Source organism: Babylonia areolata, chromosome 12, assembly GCF_041734735.1.
Source record: "Babylonia areolata isolate BAREFJ2019XMU chromosome 12, ASM4173473v1, whole genome shotgun sequence".
Lineage (NCBI taxonomy): Eukaryota > Metazoa > Mollusca > Gastropoda > Neogastropoda > Buccinidae > Babylonia > Babylonia areolata.
Window position 1 is genome coordinate 16,599,921 of NC_134887.1, and position 7,494 is coordinate 16,607,414.

At 38.1% G+C, this 7,494-nt stretch overlaps 1 long non-coding RNA gene across 1 annotated transcript in view; it reads left to right on the forward strand.

Annotated features, from left to right (window-relative positions):
* The window catches only part of LOC143288081 (uncharacterized), a 58,062-nt gene extending 57,894 nt beyond the window's left edge, over nt 1-168 (forward strand). Inside the window, exon 3 of the long non-coding RNA XR_013056032.1 lies at nt 1-168. This exon is cut by the window's left edge and continues 101 nt beyond it. This is a non-coding gene — a long non-coding RNA (uncharacterized LOC143288081).
* Nucleotides 169-7,494: the final 7,326 nt, after the last annotated feature.

Here is a 7,494-nt window from a genome sequence, read left to right on the forward strand (position 1 = left end):
GTCTGATTTACCTCTTTGGTTTTCACTTTACTGCTTTTTATCAATTTAGCGCTGTGATGTCGAGTGGTGAGAGGTTTAGAATTCTCTCAGATCTCTCTCTTTGTGTGTGTGTGTGTGTGTGTGTGTGTGTGTGTGTGTGTGTGTGTGTGTGTTTGTGTTTGTGTGTGTTTCTGTTTCTCTGTGTCTCTCTGTCTGTCTGTCGGGGGGGTCAAAGGTGAGCCGTAACAGTGAGGACGTGTGTTTGTGAGCTCCTGCTATTTTTTGTCAAATGTACAGACCTGTGTGATTTTCTAGTTTTGAGATTTTGTTCAAAGGTTGGTGATACATTATGCCTGTCTCTCCTTTACAATTCAGGGGCGTGTGTGGCAGTTTTCTGTCAGTATTCATTTCTTTCATGTTCAGCCGAGCAAAATTTAAGGCCGCCATGTATCTGCGAGTGTTGACCTTGCGGAGCAGAACGGACGGTGTCATGGCAGGTATGCTCCTCTTTCTGTTATACATGGGAAATTTGATCCATCAGTGTGGTGACGTTGAACTGAACCCCGGACCTCCAAAACAAGACTCTTTGAGACAGACACGACTGATGAGTAACAGTGGACAAAGACGAGCTAGCACTGACCAAGTGTCTGAAAAACCGAATGATGACCCCACTATGAAAGATGTTATGTCAATGCTGTTGGGCTTCAATGCAAGATTTGATGACCTGAAAAATGACATGACAGACTTGAAGGAATCGTATTCTGACCTTAAACAAGAAGTGCACGATATAGCAAATAATGTTAAAAGCTTGAGGGAAGAAAACGAGGCCTTGAAAGAAGAAAACTGTGCTTTGAAAAAGAAAGTAGAAGGTTTAGAGAAAAAGGTTGATGATTTGGAAGGTCGATCAAAGCGTAATAATTTGATTATCCATGGTATATCAAGACATAAAAATGAAACATGGCAAGACTGTGAGGAATTGGTAAATGAGATGCTAGTGGATAAGTTAGAGATGTCAGACACAGTAGAATTTGACAGAGTACATCGTGTGAATGCCAGTCCTAATTCCCCCATCGTTGCATGCTGTACGTTTTACAAAGACAAGGTAAAGGTTCTTAAAGAAAAGAGCAAGTTAAAGGGAAGTACTGTCTTCATTGGTGAAGATCTCTCTGCTAAAGTCAGAGAAATTAGGAAGAAACTTACCCCTAATCTTAAGGCAGCCAGAGATCAAGGTAAGAAAGCTACCATGGTGTACGATCACTTAGTGATCGAGGGGAAAAAGTTCTACCTAGACACTGATGACAGACTGAAAGAAGCAGCATAGGATTCCGGCCGGCCCGTCAAATCACTGGATTTGTCATTTTCTAACAATGTAAACATTTTAGTGAAGGTGTCAGTTTCTAATCATGACATATATGCAAAGGGGACAAATTTAAACTCAGCACCGGGTACAGACTGTGTGTGTGAAACTGGGGGCCGAGCGGTGGCTGGCAACAAGCCAACCAGACCTGTGTCAGATGACAGTGAATTTGTTGCCAACAGGGAGGATGGAGAGTGTGGTGACCTGGTCACTGACAGTCCGATATGTGCTGAACATTACGTGCACGGGAATCACAACAGGCCAAATAACTTTCCACGGCGTGATGAACGCTTTCCGGGATTTCCCGTTGATGTCAGCATGTGTGGTTTGAAATCGTGTGATGTATGTGTTGTGAATGAAAAAAAAGTGTATAGTTTTGATAATAAATATAAATGTCTTGCTACTGATGTTGACACGTTGTCTTTTCCAAATTCAGATTTTTCTTTTTCTAATACATTTGATCATGGTTGTGAAAGTAACGTAACTAGTGATCAATGTGTGAGAGGTTCTGTTGATTGCAATGACGAGTGTGTGATTGCGGGTGAAGACACAGTGAAAAAATGTGACAGTGAATCTCGCACAGCTGGGGAAGACGTGAGAGAGTGTGAGGGAGGGAGCAGCAATGAGAGAATGAATAAGAGTGGTGATGCGAGTTCTGATTGTTACGTGAATGAGAGTGGGGTGGGGGGTGAGGACAGTTTGAGCTCTGTTGCAGGAAAATCGGACTTTTTGTTGAATAAACTGTCTTTCCTTCACTGGAACATATGTGGCATAATGTCAAAACTTGATGATGTGGACTTTGTTAAGTTTGTTTCATCATTTGATTTTGTTTGTCTTGTTGAGACTTTTGTTGATAAGTTTGAATCCAGTCTATTTAAAGAACATACATTGTTTGTGAAACCAGCAGTCAAGTTGACGCACCATGGACGGCGTTCAGGGGGAATAATTTGCCTTGTGCGGAATGAATTAGTTCCTTTTGTTCGTCATCTGAATGATGACAATGACTTTTGCATGTATTTCTTGTTGGATAAAGAATTCTTCCATTTTTGTAAAGACGTATTACTCATATGTGCGTACATACAACCAGAAAACTCACCGTACTATGCTATTTGTGACATTGATAATGGAATCAGTATTCTTGAGGATAGTATTGCAGACAAGTTGTGTGTGTTTGATGATATTGATATGTTACTTTGTGGTGACTTCAATGCAAGGACTTCTGATCATTCCTCCAAATTTCTTGATGAAAACAGATTACATGAAAATTATAGTAAAGATGATGAAGACCAGATGAAACGATGTTCTCATGATACAGTGTTGAATTCTTATGGTAAGAAATTATTAGATATGACCACTGCATTGGGACTGTATATTTTAAATGGTTTATGTAATGGCGACCGACATGGTCGTTACACATACATATCTGATCAAGGTAGCAGTGTGAATGACTATTACATGATTTCTGCAACGTTTTTTGAATATGTCCGTGATATTTTGACACTTGATATACTAGACAGAATAGAATCAGATCATCTCCCTCTTTTGTTGTGCTTTGATAGACAGACAAATTGCACGCCTAGCAGACACCCATTCAATGTAAACGAGTCGCAGTTCATTGAGAAATATAGATGGAATATGTCACATGCGCTAAACTTTACTAACTCAATGAGATCAAGAAAAGTAAAAGAAGAAATAGACATGGCATCAGACTTGATTAATATAGATGTCAATTTAGCATTGGATAAGTTTAACCAAATTGTTAAAGACCAGGCAACGTGCATGAAGAAAAGGGTTCCTGTTACAAAAGAGGTACGCAAAGAATGGTTTGATCAAGAATGCAGAGTAACTAGACGTAATGTGCGTAGACTTCTTAGAAAATTTAAACATACATCAGATAAAGATGATAGAGTAATATTTTGCATTGCAAGAAGAGAATATAAAAATATGATTGTAAGGAAAAAGAAAGAATATAATGAATTAATTCTAAAGGAACTGTTAGGTTCAATTAAGTGTCAGAAGCTATTTTGGGAAACTGTAAATAAAGTTGTACGCAAAAAATTTCAACCACAAAATACTATATCTATTGATCAGTGGTTTGATCACTTTAAAAATGTCCTTGAAAAGGAAGCAGACGAGTACAGTGAAGATGATATTTTAGATGAAGATGTCGTAGATGAAGGAGATGAAGGAATAAACAGACCAATATCAAGAGAAGAAGTATTGTTAGCAGTAAGAAAATTGAAGACTGGGAAATCAGCTGGACCTGACGAATTAATTGGTGAGTTTTTCAAAAATGCGGGGGATTCTACAATAACGTTTTTAGTTAGACTATTTAATCATTTATTTGATAATGGCATTTATCCACAAAGTTGGTCTGAATCGATTATTCTACCATTGTTCAAGAAAGGTAAAGTCAATAACACGAACAATTACAGAGGAATATCATTATGTAACATAAGTAGCAAACTGTATAGTTCTGTTATTAATTACAGATTACAGGAATGGGTTAATTTGAATAACATAACAGGTGAACATCAAGCTGGTTTTAAGAAAGATTACTGTACTATTGATCACATGTTTACTTTATTAGCTGCTGTTCAAAAACAATTTGCCAATAATCAGAAATTGTATGTTGCATTTGTTGATTTTGAAAAAGCTTTTGATTCAATTTCTAGGAAGTTACTATGGCCGGTTTTGTTAAAAAATGGAATTAGAGGTAAACTGTATAGATGTGTTAAAAGTATGTATAGAGAAGTTAAAGCTAGGATAAGAAGTGGAGCGAAATTATCAGATTTTGTGAATTGTACAAGAGGTGTGAAACAAGGTGATGTGTGCAGTCCTGTTCTATTTTCGTTGTTTGTGAATGAGATTGCCCTTGAAATTGTTGAAAATGGACGACATGGAGTGACTTTTGATTTGATAGAGTTGTTTATGCTGCTTTTTGCTGATGATATGATCTTGTTATCAATATCAGTTGTAGGTTTGCAAAGACAGCTGAATAGTTTATATGAAGCAGCAATGAAATTGGACTTAAAAGTAAACATGGAAAAAACAAATATCATTGTGTTTCGTAGGGGTGGTTATCTAGGTAGACGTGAACAATGGTCATATGGAAATGAAACTGTAAGAGTGGTAAATGTGTATAAATATCTTGGGATCTTTTTTTCAACCAGACTCAGTTTTACTTATGCCTGTCAAGATTTAGTAAACAGGGCAAAGAGAGCTGTTATGGTTATACTTCATGTTATATATAGATTAGATTGTAGCTCATACACAGTATTTGCTAAGTTGTTTGATTCTCAGGTACAGCCTATTTTACAGTACGGTGCAGAAATCTGGGCTTTTGAGAATGATGTTGAAATAGAAAGATTGCACATGTTTGCCATGAAACACTTCTTAAATGTTGATAGGCGAACACCCAACGATTTAATTTATGGTGAACTTGGTAGATATCCAATATATATAAACTCATATGTAAAGTGTATTAGATACTGGCTAAAGATAACTAGAATGAATAATTATAGATTACCATACAAGGCTTACATGATGCTGTATAACTTAGACAATAACGGAAAAAAGACTTGGGTTACAGGTATTCGAAAATGTTTGTGCTCTTATGGATTTTCTTATGTCTGGGATAACCAGGGTGTTGAAAATGTTTCATGGTTCATAAAATATTTCAAACAAAGAATTGTTGATTGTAGATGGCAGGACTGGCATAACCACATTCAGAGTAGTGACAGATTTGCTGAATATAAGATGTTTAAGTTGACAAATAATGTGGAGCCATACATTGAAATGAAAATGAATAGATATGTGAAATGTGCTTTGACCAAAGTTAGGCTTGGTGTATCAGATATTGCCTGTCATCGTTTAAGATACAGTGAAAAAAGAGCTGAGAAAGTGTTGTGTCGTTTATGCCATCAGTCAGAAGAAGATGAAATTCATTTTATGTTTTGTTGTCCTTGTTTACTTGACTTAAGGTTGAAACATATCCAGCCTAAGTTTTATAATAACCCATGCCGCTTTAGATTTAATTTGCTAATGTCATCCAGAAATGAAACTGTTTTGTGCAATGTGGCGTTATACATTTACAATGCCTTAAAGCGTTTGCGTATTGCTATAACTTAGATCATAATATCAACATAGATTGTCAAACATAACAAGCATCTGAAGTGTAAATGTTAAACAATGTGTTTTTGAAAAGTGTTTGTGTGATTGATATAATTGTGACTTACCCCTTCAGTAAGGGGCTTAGGCCTAAATCTGAATAAACAATTTCGTATTCGTATTCGTATTCGTATTCGTATTCTGTCTGTCTGTCTGCCAGTTAGTCTACGTCTGTGTCTGTATTTGTGTCAGTGTTTCAATCTTTGTGTGTCTGTCTGTGTGTCTGTCTGTGTGTCTGTATCTCTCTCCCTGTGTGTGTGTGTGTGTGTGTGTGTGTGTGTGTGTGTGTGTGTGAGTGACCACCCCTGTTTGTCCTCTGGAATCTATCTCTTTGTTTCTGTGTGTGTGTGTGTGTGTGTGTGTGTGCACGCGCGTGTGTCTGTCTGTCTTTCTCTCTCTCTGTGACTGCAGCCTGTTTATAAACCATGAACGTATCCTTACAAAGTCCCTCACTTTGCAAATGACTGTTGTTTCGTGCAGTGAGCTGACCAGCTGAGCGTGACGAGCGAACATTGACCTACTTTGCTGATGGCAGCACGTGAAACAACGAAGAAATGCCAGGAAGCTCGCCCAAAGGAAGTGTTTGATTCACCTCTTTGGTTTTCACTTTACTGCTTTTTATCAATCCAGCTGTAATGTCCAGCAGTAAGAATTAAAACTCTCAGAAACTCTCTTTGTCCATGTCTCTGTGTGTCTTTCTGTTTCTCTTTGTCTATGTGTTTGTCTGTCTGCCACTTGGTCTACGTCTTTGTCTGTCTTTGTGTCAGTGTATCTTTGTTGGTCTGTCTGTCTGTCTGTTTCTCTGTGTGTGTGTGTGTGTGTGTGTGTGTGTGTGTGTGTGTGTGTGTGTGTGTGTGTGTGTGTGTGTGTGTGTGTGTGTGTATGTGTGTGTGTCCCTGTCTCTGTGTGTATGCGCGCACGCAGGCGAGTGCATGTGTTTCTATATATATATCTGTGTGTGTGTGTGTGTGTGTGTGTGTGTGTGTGTTTCTCTCTCTCACTCTCTCTCTCTTTTCTCTGTGCATTTTTTTGTGTATGCCTCTGTGTGTGGAATTTATCCTCTGTGTGTGTGTGTGTGTGTGTGTGTGTGTGTCCCTCCGTCCGTCCTTGTTTGTCTGCCTGTCGGTCTGTCTCTCTCTCTCTCTCTCTCTCTCTCTCTCTCTCTCTCTCTCTCTCTCTCTCTCTCTCTCTCTCTCTAAAAGACGTCTGTTATCTACTACATAAAACAGATATATATGGATGTAAAAAATTAAAAAAAAATTAAAGAAATAAAGAAATAAAACAATCTGTAAGAATAATGAGGTAATAGGTTTAAGAACCCACCAGAAAACAACAACAACAATAATAATAACAGCAACAATAACAACAACAACAAAACAAAACAACAATAAAAATACGGTAAAAACAACAACAACAACAACAGCAACAACAAAAAAACGATTAAAGGCCCACCAAACCAAACGCACAAACAAAAAAATACTCCCACCCACACACACAGGCCGCCCTACACAAAACCAACAGTCATCTTCCTTCATCACCGTTATCACCACCATCATCAAGATCAATCTCAATGTTGCGTGCAAGGCTGACTGCGCGGGGTAAAAGCGACTCTGCAACTACTAACAACAGAGATTACAATCAGCGCCCACATCGCTTAATCCGCAACTGGAGAGCCCCGGTATTAGGGTTTCAATCATTTGCTGTTTCCTTCTGTCAATCATCTGTAAAACGCGCGCACGCGCACGTTTGCTCCCGCAAAGGTCTGATTGACATACCAGCTGATGTAATCATTATAGTCTGGGCCTCCCTGGGGGAGGGGTGGGGGAACTAAAAAAAAAAAAAAAAATAAATGTGTCCCTTTATTTTAGAACGTTTTATTTGTATTTGATCTTTCGATTTATCTGTCATTTCTTTTTTGAAACAACCTTTTATGATTGTGTCGCTTTATTATGGAAGGTTCCCTTTGAATTTTGATCTTTCGATCTTTC